Source organism: Scyliorhinus torazame, chromosome 8 (genome assembly GCF_047496885.1).
Source record: "Scyliorhinus torazame isolate Kashiwa2021f chromosome 8, sScyTor2.1, whole genome shotgun sequence".
NCBI classification, from domain to species: domain Eukaryota; kingdom Metazoa; phylum Chordata; class Chondrichthyes; order Carcharhiniformes; family Scyliorhinidae; genus Scyliorhinus; species Scyliorhinus torazame.
The window spans coordinates 245,138,671-245,154,157 of record NC_092714.1 but is presented as its reverse complement, the minus strand read 5'-3'; the positions used below and the strand labels follow the sequence as shown (position 1 = coordinate 245,154,157).

The following is a 15,487-nucleotide window of genomic DNA, read 5'->3' as shown; positions in this document are numbered from 1 at the left end:
CTTCAAAATACCACTCCCCCACCTCCCCTCCCAAAAAAGAGAAAGTGAACTTCATTTTTGTGTCAAAATCAAGAGTACACAAGATATCTATTCTAAATATTTTTATTTTAGGATGAAAGATTTTTTAAAAATGAAACACATCAGACTTGAGCACAAACCATTAGAGAAGAAACCATGGTAGAAACATCACACCAATATTGTTTATCATTTGTTTAAGTTCTAAAATTATACAAGATAACAGTCACATCAACTTTGGATAGTTTGTAATTAAATAAATTTACTGAGGCTACAAATTATCTGTGGAAGCATAAATGCATAGTACAAAGTGTGTGTAAAATAATATCCTTATAGAGCACTCTGTTAAAAACACAAGCTGCCCAGTTTCCCTGACATACCCATTTCTAGTCAGTCGTAAATACTGTATGTTTAAAAGGGGAAAAAAGGATAAAAAGCGATGTATTAACTTCTAAAGTGAAATGTCAAAGTCTGCAGGGATGGCAACCATAATGGATGACGTCTCCCTTTTTAAAGAATGGTTAAATGATTATTGCAGTAAATGCCACTTCTGAACTCTGCTTCTTATACTACAGAACTGGTAGCACAATTGCTTCAAATATTCTTTGGATACTTAAATTCTAAGTATGTTCACCATTTAAGTGGCAAGTAAGGTAAAATGCTAGCTATTAATGGATGGGGGCTGTGAGGCAGAAGAGGAACAGTTTGGCATTTGGGGTATGGGCCAAACATTTAGATTCCAAGCTGATGAGGTGGTTAGCACTGTTGCCTCCCAGCTCCAGGGTTCAATTCCGGCCTTTGGCGACTTGTCTGTCTGTAGTTTGTACTTTCTCTCTGTTTCTGCGTGGGTTTCCTCCGGGTGCTCCGGTTTTCTCTCACAATCCAAAGATGGATTGGCCATGCTAAATTGCCCTGTGTCCAAAAGGTTACGTGGGGTTACGGGGATAGGGTGGAGGGGTGGACTTAAGTAGGGCGCTCTATCCAAGGGCCGGTGCAGACTTGATGTGCCGAATTGACTTCTTCTGCACTGTAAATTCTATGATTCAAGTCAATCTCCTTTATTCCTTTGCTAAGCTGCTGCAACATACTCCATTTTGCCATTTTTTTGTGCTTCTATTTTTATCTGCCTCATCCCCACATCCTTCAGCTATTCACACATTTTCATCTTCGATTTTTTTCATACCGCCCATGTTTTACTTTTGCCATTTAACTATTTCATGTTTTCTATGAAAATACGTTTTCCAAAAAATACAACCTTTTTTGTGCATATGGTGTCTCCTTCCCATAATTCTGCTTTGTATTAAATGCTCAGAAAACAAAATAGTAGAAATCAAAAAAGTATCACAAAGCACTGGAAACATTCAATGGATCAGGCAGAATTTCTGTTATGAACAGGTATTTTGTATATGAATTTTTCAGACCATTTAATACATGGCTTAGTCGAGATCTTTCAACTTTGACAAAGGGTGAATGCCCTCATCTCGGTCCTCCCTGAAGCCAAGGTGTGTTTCCAATATTGTGTGTTATTTCAGATTTCTAGTTTCGGTAAATGCAGCTGTGGAGAAGTGGAAGAGGAAGAGAACTCTTTGGGATTCTTGCTCCCAATCACTGTGCAGAAACAGCTGTTATTAGTGTTGTCAATAAGGAAGGTTAAGCTGTGTTAAACCCGAAAAACGATACTGCCCAAGGAAAATGAAACAATTTGAGTTGTCATATGCATGTTTCTGCATCAAGTGTACATTACCATTATTGCATAAAATTCATGTAGAATGAATCAAATACATCCAGTACCAACATGCTGATGCATGGTAACCGGTAAAACAAATGTTGATAGAAACATCAATGATGTTAGGATTCCCAGCAAGAGGCAGTTACTTTTCTACAACATATCTAAAAATCACATAAGCCTCAATGACAAATCAAAGAGCAACCTTTAAGTGGCTTAATGAAATCAGGAGAAATAAAATTCTAGCAATAATTGTATGTACAAGACATCATAAAACAGTGTAAAGCACAGAAGGCACATAGCGCTGGAGGAATTGTGATGCTCGTGGAAATTCTAGCTTCTTCCACCCCTTTATTAAAAGCACTACTTACCTAATGATGTTCTGAACAAGTTCAGAGCCTGAACAAGAAAGCCAGTGAGCAATAACAATGGAATTTACTCACACTCAGCTCTTGCATGCAATTCACCATACAGCCAGGAAAGGAGGAACATTATACCGCAATAATTCAGAAACCAAAAAATGTACGAGTGCAGCAGCATAAACAAAAGGATTGAAATCTTGTGTCACAGCAAGGTTATAATCCAGTTGCAGATTTTAGAAGAATGCAAATCCTAGTGTCCATGCAGATGCGAACATTATTTGAACTCTTAACGTTATCCAGTTTTACAGGATAGAGGCTAAACAAATAGGGAAGTGCATAGCTTTGAAGGAATTGAAACACAAGGATGAGCATTTTAAATCGAAGGGGTTGGGGGCTGGAAGCAAAAATAGATAAGCAAAGAGGAAGGTGAGCAGTGAGTGGGACTTGGTGCAAGAAAAGTACAAGAGTTTTGCATGAGTGGAAGACTAGCCTCGGCATGTGGTGGAATACTCATTCGTGAGATTTTGTCACTGCAGTACCAGTAGCAAATGCATGGAGGTAGTGATGCTACAGGTGGAAGGAACTGGTCTTTGTGATAGACAATCGATGTAAGAATTAAAGCTCAGGCTTGAAGAGACGGCAAGACTTCAAACAGTCTGAAATAACAACAGAAAACACTGGAAATCGTCAGCTGATTCATGGCGGAGGAACAGTTATGTTTCAAGCCATTTTGTCAGAACTCACCTACTTGCACAACATGTTCGGTTTTTATTTCAGATTTCTAGCATTTGAGGGATTTTTTCTGCAGTCAGAATCAACACGAGACGGTGGCTGAGCAGGTGGATAAAACTGGTGGAAAAGGTATGGATTCCATGTTGGGAGCCGAAGTGGATGGTTTTGGCCTTATGAAGGTCTAACTTTAAAAAACAAGCTAATTTAAAACTGGATGTTGGACAAGTAGCCTGACAGTAGTTAAGATTTGTAAGGGGTGTTGGCTGTGAAGAGTGTACTGATGTCACTGGGCCAGTGTGTAAATAGGGATTATGCTGCCTCGGTTAGATCCATGGGGACTTCAGGGGTAATGGCACAAAGGCAAAAGAAAGGAAAACCATTACTGCAGCTACTCTTGCTACAATCAGCTAGACAAAAGTGGACCCAGCAAGGGCTTCCTCAGAACTGGACAATGAGTTGCACTGTTGAAGGAGTGGCATGGTTCCTTTATCAAAGGAGGAAATAGAAAAGTCAATCACAAAGGATATCGTATGTGATTTTCATTCAGACATTGAAGTTGAACTGAGGCAGGACAAAAAAAACGATCAGAGAAATCAAACAGATTTGCAGGAAGGATTTAGTTTGGGGTGGTAAAGGGCAAGAGTTGGCAGGAGAAAGCAGTTGTGGCTGCTGAATGGATTATCCTAGATTTAGTGACAAAAAGTCAATAAGTTTCTCAAAGTGCGAAAGAAAAGGAGGAAAATAGAATAAACTAGCCAGGAATATAAAAACAAATTGCAGGAGTTTATACAAGTTCAAAAAAAGTAGCTGAAGTAAATACTGGTCCTTTAGAAAGGAGAATTTTTCATGGAAAATGAGAAAGTGACAAAGATATTGAACAAATTTTGTTTCTGTCTTCACAATAGAAGACACAAATAGCATACCAGGAATAGACGGTGATCTACGGTTAAATGGGAAGTTATGATAATTAATATGAGAAAAAGTAGTGGAGAAATCAAAGACTATAATCTGACTAAACCCCAGGACCTGATGGCCTATATCCTAGGGTTCTAAAGGAGTTAATTGCACAGATAATGAATGCATTTGTTAGGATTTTCCAAGATTCTGGAACAGTTCCAGCAGAAAATTGCAATTCAAGAAAGGAGAGATAAAACAGGGAACTACAGGTCAGTTAGTCTGACATCAGTAAAGTGCTGCAACTTATTAAATAAATATTAAGACATTTAGAAAATCAAAGTACGATCAAAGTCAACATGATTTAAAAAAAAGGAAAAACCATATTGTTCGATAAACCTATTCAAATCTTTTGAGGCTGTAACTAGAGGGTAGATGTAGTATACTTGGATTTTCAAAATATATTCGATAAGATGCCACACAAAAGATACATGTAGTTGGTTATATATTGGCATGGGTAGAGTTTTGATTCACAGACAGGAAGCAAGAACAAATGGGGAAAAAAATGGGGCATTTTCAAGCTGGCAGGCTGTGGTTAATGGACTGGTGCAAGGATTGGTGCTGGGCCTCAGCTATTTACAATCCATATTAATGACACAGACAAAGAGACAGAGTAACATATCCAGGTTTGCTAACTATACAAAACTCGGTGCGACTGCAGGCTGTAAGGAGGACATAGAGACTGCAGAGAATTATAAGACAGGTTAAGTGAGTGGGCAACAAAGTGGCAGGTGCACTATGACATGGGGAAGTGTGATGTTATTTACTTTGGTCAGAAGAATAGAAAAGCAGAGTTTTTCTAAAAAAAAAGTGAGATCAGAGGGTCCCATACAAAGACCATAAAGTTGCAGGTACAGCAAGCAATCAGAACAAAGAACACAGCACAGCAACAGGCTCTTCAGCCCTCCAAGCCTCTACCGGTCATGATACCAACCTTGCCAAAACCCTCAGCACTCCCTTGTGCCATGTCCCTCTATACTCATCCTATCCATGTTTTTGTCAATATGCCTTTTGAACGTCGTTCATGTATCTGCTTCCACAATTTCCCCAGTCAATGCGTTCCAGGCACTCACCACCCTCTGCATAAAAACCTGCCTCGCACATCTCTTCTAAACCTATGCCCACTGGTGACTGACCCCTCCACGCTGGGAAAGGGTACCTGCCCATCCACTCTATCCATATCCCTCATAATCTTGCAGACCTCTATCAGGTCACCCCTCAACCTTCGTCTTTCTAATGAAAACAACAGTCCAAGTCTATTCAGCCTCTCCACATAGCTACACCCTCCAGACCAGGCAACATCCTGGTAAACCTACTCTGCACTCTCTCCAAAGCCTCCACATCCTTCTGGTAGTGTGGCGACCAGAAGTGTGCACAATATTCCAAGTGCGACCGCACTAAAGTTCTATACAGCCTTGGTTGTATAGAAAGGCAAATAGTAAGAGGATTAAAGTATAAGAATAAAGACATGTTACTACAATTGTACAGGACTCTTGTGAACTGCATGCAGTTTTTGTCTCTATATTTAAAGAACAATATATTTGCATTGGAAGCAATTCACTTGATTGGTTCATGGTATGGGAGGTTTGTCATTTGATGAGAGGCTGATGGGTCCACATGGTCGGGAGTTAAGAATGAGATGTGATCTCATTGCAGCATGTATACAAGATTCTAAAGAGGCTTTATTGGATAGGCACAGAGGTTGTTTGCCCTGGTAAAGGAACCCAGAACACCGTCTCAGGATAAGGGGCTGGTCATTTAGGACTGAGATGAGAAGTTTATTCACTTAAGGGACTGTAAATCTTTGGAACACTCTAGCCCAGGTGGCTGTGGCTGCGCCATTACTGAATATGTTGAAGGCTGGGATAGACAGATTGAGGAATTGAGGAATATGGGAAGCAGATGCAAAAGTGGAATTGCAGCCGAAGATTACCTACAATTGTAATGAATGGTAGAGCAAGTTCGACTGGCCATTTGGTCTACTGTTCTATTTCTTATGTAAAGGGAGAGAGCAGTGAAAGGCGATTGAGAGACACAGTCAATGGTGAAGAAACAAAATAGGGATCAATATTGCTTTTCAGATGGTCATGATGTTGGGAACAGTGTTATCTGATGATGTGGCCCACCAGTTGCAGAAGTATTGTTGTGAATTTAAGTCTAACTGCTGTGTAGCTGTACTTTCAAGCTACAAACTAAATGAATTGGAGAATATCCAAGAGATGGTTACAGGATGAAATCGGGTTAGAAGGAAGGTTATGGGTAGTGAAGAATACAAGGAAGTTGTCAGAGATTTTTTTTTTGTGAATGAGTTTATGGTTATCGAGAGGCTATAACATTGAGGTCCAGAGGGTAGCCATGAAAAAAAAAAAATGGAGAAATAAAAGGACAGGAGGGCCGGGACATCAGAGAAGACCAAACGATTTGAGACGGAGAACATAAGAACTAGGAGGAATAGGCAATTCAGTCGAGCCTACTCCGCCATTCAATACCATCACGGCTGATTTCCTCTCGGTCTCAACTCCACTTTCCTGTCCGTAGCCCATAGCCCTTCAACCTATTAATAATTAAAACTCTAAATCTCCCACTTACATTTACTCAATGCCCCGGCATCCACCGGACTCTGGATTAGTGAATTCCACGACCCTTGAGAAGTAATTTCTCATCCGTTTTAAATCTGTTACCCATTATCCTAAAACTATGACCTCTCGTTCTAGATTGCCCCACAAGAGGAAGCATCTGCTCTAGGTCCACTTTGTCAATATCTTTTATCATCTTATTTGGTTATAGTATCTTCTATCTCTACATACAAGTCATTAATATATAATGTAAATAGTTGGTGTCCCGAGGACCAAATCTTGTGGCACCCCACTTGTTAAATCCTGCCAATCAGAAAAAGACCCATTTACCCCAACTCTCTGCCTTTTGGTGATTAGCCAGTCTTCTATCCAAGCTAATAAATGACCCCTAATCCCATGCGATCTTACCTTGTGTATTAACCTTTTGTGTGGCACCTCATCAAATTCCTTCTGAAGTCCAAATATACTACATCTACCGAATTCCATTATCTACTTGGCTTGTTATATTTTTGAAGAACTCTAGCAAATTAGTCAAACACTATTTACCCTTCATAAAACCATGCTGAAATCACAGAGGATGAAAAATTGCTCAGAGCAAGAGGAATGGAAGAAGGATATTTTAGGAGAAACTTGGGACTGATACAAGGCTGCAAACAATAGTTTTTTCAAAGAGAGAGAGGTGGAACAAGAAGGTGCCAAAGGAGCAGGAAGAGACACCAAGGGGTGATCGGATGAGGTCTTTGCAACCACCAACACCAACAGTTTGAACTAACAGTTGGCAGAAATATAGTCCAGGAGGGGGCACCTGATGTGGCAGGGGAGCGGTTGTGTTTCTCTGAGCTCCGGCTCTGCTCATCCTTAAATCCGTCATTTCATCCTGGTGCACATTTCATCTTTTTCTGGGTCCCTGGAAGTTTCTGATGGTGTTTATGTGGGTAAGAGTCAAGAAAAAATGTTGGAATCCTCATCAGTTCATGGCAGTTGGAGTGATGGTGTCTCGTGCTTCAATCGTTAGAATCCTTGAGAGATCCTGAAGAGTGTTCATTGATCCAGTCTTATTCTTCGGCTTTTTGTGCAACATGGAAGAAATCCTTATCCTGCAAATTGCCCTGCGGTTCGTCGTAATCCTAAACGTTGCGCCCTGTTGACCATGTTCTTGGTTTTTTGTTGCTGTCTTTTTTCCTGCATGGAGGTTGAAATGTGAGTGTGAAGGCCTGTATTATTGATTATCTTGATTTAGCAGAATCATTGTGTCAAATTTGAAAAATGTAATTTGTGTAGTTTTACTTCTTTTGATTATTGGGGGGGATAAGTGGGGCAGGGAGAGGGGTGGGTGGCAGTTCTCACTTAGATTGATAGCTCCCCTCCATTTTGTTTTTTTTTTTGCTTTGATTATTTCGTTTCTTTTTAAGTTATTGAATTTAAGAATCCATGTAAGACCATGAGACCATAAGACATACGAGTAGAATTAGGCCACTTGGCCCATCGAATCTGCTCCACCATTCAATCATGCCTTCTCTCCATAACCCCTGATCCCCTTATTAATCAAGAACCTATTTATCTCAGTCTTAAAGACACTCAAGGCCACAACAGCCTTCTGCGGCAAAGAGTTCCACAGATTCACCACCCTCTGGCTGAAGAAATTCCTCTTCTGTTTTAAAGGATCGTCCCTTTTGACTGGTCTTTATCCTTCGATGGCCTGGGCAGATTTCTTTATCCTGGGAGGACTGGGTTTCTTCTGACACTGCCTTGAGATAGAGTTTATTTTCCTCTTACTTTCTCTCTGCTTGGGTCTCTCTCGCTTCATAGGTGGGTTTGGAATATGGGAGGGGCATTTGACTCCCATTCCCTTGTGGCTGGGAGACCATGTCGATCCTCTCAAGATTAGTTTGGAATTATTTTGGTTCTGCCCAAGGCCAGGATTGGGGTTTAGTTGCATCATGTGACATCTATGTAACTCCCCTTTGGGACTGGGGTTTTCATGCATTTTCTTTTGCAAGGATGAATTCACTTTGGTTTCCACATGGGTGCAAATGGGTCTGGTTTCTGAAAGAGGAGGCTGCAATGGATCAGCGGCACTTTTGGGGCTGCTGGGAGTTGAGGCAGATGTATGTTGGTGCGCAACCAACAGTGGCGCTGGAGACTCGATCGTGTTTTTTCGTGGTGATCATTGGCCTGTGGACGTGGGAGGGGGTGCACCATTTTGAAATATCTTTTTGACTATCCTGTCTGTTCCTTGGTCTCCGATGGGGCTATACGAGTACCTAATCCTGTCTAATGATTATATCAAGCTGATTGTGATGTCATTCGCCTTTCCGCTCTGTCCTCATGTATATTAAGCAGTTTTTTTCCTTCTTCCTACTTAGGGGATGCAACTTTGTTGCTTAATTCTTTAAAATGCAAAATCTCATTAAATATACTTTAAAAAATAAATCGTCAGGTGGGGAGGCTTCAGTGTATACCAAATTAAGCTCAGTAGGTTGGTCAGATTTCCGTTAATTTCAAATGTTTGAGTGGCAGAGCAGAATCATGGAAGCAAATATTTGCATTGTAAGAGAAAAGGGACGGAGACCAATAAGAGAACATTTAGAACGTCAAGTTCCAAGGAGGCCAGAAAAGAAAGTCGTGTAACGCAGTTTGGTGGGAATAGGATCAAGTAAGCAGGTGAGTCCCAAGCTTTAAACTTGAGCTAAAATACACTCAATATTAGAGTTCATACACTCAATATTAGAGTTCATTCACAATCCGAAGTAGTGAAGAGAATATTGTAGGGAAAAAGTGGAAAAGATGGCAATTGATACAGCCAGATGCACTGAATTGAGTGAGAGGAGGCGGTGTCAGATATGCATCAATTGTAGCACAGGTTTATCAGCAGTTGCACAATTTTACACACTAACATAACAAGGAGATTTGTGCATGTGTGATTATCTACTATTGGAGAGCATAATTTGCATTTTCACATGACATTAATTAAGTGTGGAAATTGAAGCATCACACTGTAAGCCTAGCACCATTTTGTCTACGACTGACCCAAAACCAATCATTTACATGCTAAACATCTATCTGTAACATCATGAATCCACATGGGTCCCCTTGTGCCCCATGACTACAAAATGTTTTCAGTGCTCTGTTCCCAACTTCCTGCTTGTATTTGTTCCTTAAACTCATTGCATTGGAAATTTGAATCCGAATGGTGGCAATTTCCCATGATATACAACTCCGTAATATTTTATTTCATCCACCTATGAATGCACAACATATAAAATGTATGATTAACAAGTTAAATAGTGCCTTTAATGTTATGAAAACTGGAAGATATAACTGGTAGCTTTCTGACACAAGTGCTAGTTACAACTAATAAACAAAAATGGTCACGGTTTTTGGGGGTTAATTAATATAACCCAGGACACTCGTTACTTAGTTGAAGGGTCAATGAGGGGGTATTTTACGGTGAGGGACAGGAGGTTTAGCGGGGATTTTAGGAAACGTTTTTTCACCAAGAGGGTGCTGGGAGTCTGGAATGCACAACCTGGGAGAGTGGTAGAGGCGGGAAACCTCAAGCTTTAAAAAGTACGTGGATGAACACTTGAAATGTTATAGTATTCAAGGCTATGGACCAAGTGCTGGAAAGTGGGATTAGTGTAGATTTAGTGCAGTTTTGTTGGTGCCGACTTGGTGGCCCCCTCTTATGTACTGTATGATTATGACATCACTGCTGGAGTTTCTCCGTCCAACCACAGCTGCTTTACCATTGCCTTTCACTCCATCATAAGGTCAGAAATTGAGCTGGATAATTGAGCTGGACATACCAGAGTGGCCATCAGGAAACAGAACATTCCAGCCAACACAAGAATATGGACAAAATCTGACTTTGGCTGAAGTGGCAGATAACATCCTAATTACACATTTTTCTGAACAAGATAAGCTCAACTACTCAAACTTCCAATGACACTTCCAAGTCCTCCGCCCTCAATAAGCCAAGGGAAAACAACAGCCAGAAGGCTTAATTGGATTCAATCGAGCAACACCTTGATTGTAAGAATATGGCAGAGACCTGTAAACAAGTGCCTTACCTACTGACTCCTTAAAGCCTTTGCACACTGCCCACAAAACAATCAGGAATACGATGGAATACTCACTTTTCGACTGGAATAATCACCATTGGCAGCCACAACACTACTTAAGCAGCTTAACAGAAACAGACCCTGCTGGACTCATTATGAGCAAACTGTGGCAACAATATGCATGACTCGATGGGCCGAATGGCCTAATCTGCTCCTATGTCTTATGGTCTTATGATACACAGTACACAACAGCAATCCTTTGACTATTCATTCAAATGATGTGGGCTTCGTCGATCAAACCAGCATTCATTGCCCATTCCTAATTGCCCTCGAGACAGTAGTGAGCTGCCTTCTTGAACCGCTGTAGTCCATGTGGTGCAGGTACCCCCACAGTGCTGTTAAGTATAGAGATTTGGGATTTTTATCCAGCAGTGATATATTTCCAAGTAAGGACAGCGAGTGGCTTAGAGGGGAACTTCGAAGTTGCGTAGATAATAAGTGGTTTTGGATTTGCAAAGTGCTATCGAAGGAGCTTTGGCCAGTTCCTGCCGTGCATCTTGTAGTAGATTGTACACATTGCTCCTACTACGTTGGTGGAGAGATTTAGATGTGGTGTGAATCAACCTGGTTGCTTTGTTCTGAATGGTGTCAACTTCTTCAATGTTATTGAAGCTGCAGTCATCCAGGCATTGGACAGCATTCCATCACACTTTTGACTTGTGCCTTGTGGATAGGCTTTTGGGAGTCAGGAGGGGAGTTACTTGCCACAGGATTCCAACCCTCGGACCTGCTCTTGCAGCCACAGTTTACGATTTTCACTTTCAGCAAGTTACGTTTCTGATCAATGGTAATGCCCAGGATGTTGATATTGGGGGGTTCAGTAATGCCATTGAATGTCATGGGGCGATGGTAATAGTCTGACTTGTTGGAGATGGTCAGTGCTTAACACTCATGTAGCCTGACACATATGTGGCATGAGTGTTACTTGCCAGCCCAAATCTGGATATTGTCCAGTTCTTGCTGCATTTGGATATAGATTGCTTCAGTAAATAGTGCTAGACATTGCACAATGAACATCCCCACTTTTGATCTTCCGATGGAGGGAAGGTCCTTGATGAAAAAGCTGAAAATGGCTGGGCCGAGGACATACCCTGAGGAACTCCTGCAGTGATATCCTGAATCTATGATTGATCTCCAACAACCTCAACCATCTTCCAATGTGCGAGGTAAGATTCCAACCAGTGGAGACTTTCCATCACACACCGTCCCCGTCCCCCCCCACCCCCGGATACCCATGGACTCCAGTTAGGGCTCTTTGAAGCTAGACTCAGCCTTGATGTTAAGGGCAGTCACTCTCACCTCTGGGTTCAGCTCTTTTGTTCATGTTTGAATCAAGGCTGGAATGAGATCAGGAGTTGAGTGACCCTGGCAGAACTCAAACAGAGCATCATTGAATAGGTTATTGCCAAGTGACTAATTCCATCAATTTACTGATGATCAAGGGTAGCATGATAGCGCTGTAATTAGCAGTGTTGGATTTGCCCTCCTTTTTGTTTACAGAATGTACCTGAGCAATTCCCCACATTACTGGGTAGATGCCAGTTATTCCCTAAATTTATTTCAATAGTAGTCTCAGGGCATGACCTATACCACCAAGACTTTCCGCTCCAACAAAACCGACCTCACTTAGAAAATTGCTGTTCCTAACTCAGAATAGTTAGGACGCAGAAGGTTGCCATGCAGCCCATGTCTGCACCGGCTCTCCAATTGAGCATTATCACTAAGTGCCATTTTCGTGTCCCCCCCACCCCCCCCATACCCTTGTACATTGTTTATATCAACTGTTTATATCAAATAATCATCTAACGCCCGATTGAACCCACCTGCCCAACACTTCCAGGCAGTGCATTCCAGACTTGAACCATGCACTATCAGAAGGTTTTCTCTTGTCTCACATTTGCTTCGTTTGTAACACTAAATCTGTGCCCTTTTGTTTGTGATCCTTTTACATGCAGCAGCAGCTTCTATCCATCTATTCTGTCCAGTCCCCTCATGATTTTGAACACCTCTATAAAATCTCCTCTGAACCGCCTTCTCTCCAAGAATAACAGACCAACCTCTCGAATCGAACTTCAAAGTCTCTCATCCCTGGAACCACGGTGGCACATTGGTTAGCACTGCTGTCTCACAGCTCCAGGGTCCAGGATACAATTAAGGCCTCGGGTGACTATGTGTGGAGTTTGCACTTTCTCCCTGTGTCTGCGTAAGTTTCCTCCGGGTGCTCCGATTTCCTCCCACGGTCCAAAGCTGTGTATGTTAGGTGGATTGGCCATGATAAATTGTGTCCAAAAGGTTAGGTGGGGTTACTGGGTTATGGGGATAGGGTGGAGGCGTGGGCTTAAGTAGGGTGCTCTTTCCAAGGACCAATGCCGACTCGATGGGCCAAATGGTCTCCCTCTGCACTGTAAATTCTATGATTCTAACCATTCCTGTAAACATCTTCTGCACTGTCCAATGAGTTCACATCCTTCCACTAGTGCAGCACCCAGAACTATGCACAATACTCCAGCTGAGGTCTAACTTATGTCTTGTATAAGTTCAGCATAACATCTTTGCTCTTGTAATATATGCCCCATTAATAAATGCCAGGACACTGTATGCTTTACTAACTGCTCTCTCCATCTTTCCTGCTACCTTCAATAATCTATGCACATATACACTCAGGTAGGTCCCTTTGTTCCTGCATCCATTGTACCCCATATTGTTTGTTCTTCCTAACAAAATGTATCACACTTCTCCACATTAAATTAAAACATTTTTTAAGCTCAAAGTACCCAATTCTTTTTTTAAATTAAGGGACAATTTGGTGTGGCCAATCTACCAACCCACCGGGATTGAACCTGGGCCCTCGGAGCCGTGAGGCAGCAGTGCTAACCGCTGCACCACTGTGCCACTCCTTCTCCACATTGAACTTCACCTGCCATATATCTGCCCAATCCACCAACCTTTTGAATTTCAAAACTCTCCTCCCAACAGCTTACAATGTTTTCATGTTTTGTGTAATCCACAAACTTTTTTAAAATTTAGAGTACCCAATTATTATTTTTTTTCAATTAAGGAGTAATTTAGCATGGCCAATCCACCTAACCAGCACATCTTTTGGGTTGTGGGGGTGAAACCCATGCAGACACGGAGAGAATATGCAAACTCCACACGTACAGTGACCCAGGGCCGGGATTCGAACCCGGGTCCTCTGCCGTAGGCAGCAATGCTAACCACTATGCCACGTGCTGCCCTGAAATCCACAAACTTTTCAATTGTCCCCTGCACACTAAGGTCTAAATCATTAATGTACATCAGGAAAAGCAAGCGTCCCTAAACCAGCCCTTGGGGAACACCACTACAAACATTCCTCCAGCCCAAGAAGTATCCATTGACCATTGTTTCCTATTACTTGACCAATTTTGTATCCACATTGTTACTGTCTTTTTTATTCTATGAGCTGAGCTATAACTTCGCACAACTCTGTTGTGTGGCACTGTATCGAATGACTTTTGAAAGTCCATGTACGCCACACCAACAGCATTACCCTCATCAACTCTCTGTTAAGTCTTCAAAAAACATCAGCAAGTTAGTGAAACACGATTTTCCCTTTAGAAATGTATGCTGGTGGACCTCTGGTGCGGCAGCGGCTACATCTCGGGTGGCTCCCACGCAGGCTCCGGCACTTTGGGCTTATCTGCCCAATCGGAAGAGTTCTTTTAAAAATTGACTTTCCTGGAAGTGAAATTGACCACAAAGAGTGCAATGTTGAAATTGACATCAAAGAGGGGTGGAGGTGCGAAATTAAAAACGCCGAGTTCAAGCAACGAGGAAAAGATGGTGGAGGAAATGGCCATGGCGATCACCCTCGACATGATGGCAGGGGTGGTAGCCAGAGAATTAAAGAAATTTGGTGAAGAAATGGATGAGTGCTTCAAGGAAAACGGTCAGGAATTGAAGGCTTCATTTAAAGCCTTGGTGGAGGAAGCTTTGGACCCAGTAAAGCATCAAATGAGCAAAACAATTAAAGCGGTTAAAGCGCAGGCAGAAAAATAGCAAAATATGGAGGAGGCCTTATCGCAGCTCGAAGACCGACTTGTGTCCTTGGAGGCTGAAATGGCAATCAAAGATAGGAACAAGGGCTTCAAGGCGAAGCTGGATGATTTAGAAAACCGGTCCAGGAATATGAACCTGAGGCTGGTGGGTCTACCTGAGAAGGTCGAGGGCACAAAGCTGACCGAATACTTTGCGGCAAAGTTTTCCCAATTGATGAGTGGTGATGAGGTATTTGTTGCGCCAGACGTTGACAGGGCACTCGGGACCTTGAGGCAGAAACCTCGACCGAATGAGCGACCTCGAGCGGTGATCTTTCGGTTTCATAGTTTTCAGAGAAAGGAGCAGGTCCTAGAATGGTCCAAGAAAGGCTAATTACAACTGGGACGGCAACAAGGATTTACTAAGACATTGGCACGGATCTGGCAAAATAACAGGCGGCCTTCAATAAGGTGAAGACTGTTTAATTAAAGTGTGTGATTTGGGGTTTTGTACCAGTGAAATTAAGGGTCACTTTTGACTCAAAAGAATTTTTATTTTGAAACTCCCAAGCATGCGGAGGGCTTCAAAGACCGTGGTCCAGACACGTTATGAAGGATTCGGGCGTGCAGATGGGATGTTAATATTTTACTGTTTTTATTGTTCATGTTGTTAAGGTGTGAGTTGGGCTAATGGTGGAGGTGTTTGGATGGAATAATTTCCTTTGTTCTGGTTTAAAAAAAGATTTTTCTTCTTTATTGGTTTAGTAGTTGCTGAGATGCGGGGGAGGGGCGGGGGGGGCGAAGAGATAGGGGTCTCTTTTCTCAGTTCTAGGTCTTTGTTTATTATGGGTGAGAAAGAGGATCAGGGGAGAGAAATGTGCTTGGGGCAGATATGAAGGCGATGGTTAAGGAATAGGTGGGATCTAGGTTGGGGTAATGACCTCATTAGCACTAGAAAGTTGGCTAGTTAATGGAAGTCAAG

At 42.0% G+C, this 15,487-nt stretch overlaps 1 protein-coding gene and 1 long non-coding RNA gene across 3 annotated transcripts in view; both read right to left on the bottom strand.

The window, feature by feature from the left end:
- The window catches only part of LOC140428497 (disks large-associated protein 4-like), a 730,056-nt gene that overhangs the window by 49,286 nt on the left and 665,283 nt on the right, over positions 1-15,487 (bottom strand). The gene's annotated exons all lie outside the window — the stretch shown is intronic.
- The window catches only part of LOC140428499 (uncharacterized), a 51,428-nt gene continuing 36,027 nt past the window's right edge, over positions 87-15,487 (bottom strand). The window contains exon 2 of the long non-coding RNA XR_011948799.1: positions 87-7,547. This is a non-coding gene — a long non-coding RNA (uncharacterized lncRNA). The remainder of the gene's footprint in view (positions 7,548-15,487) is intronic.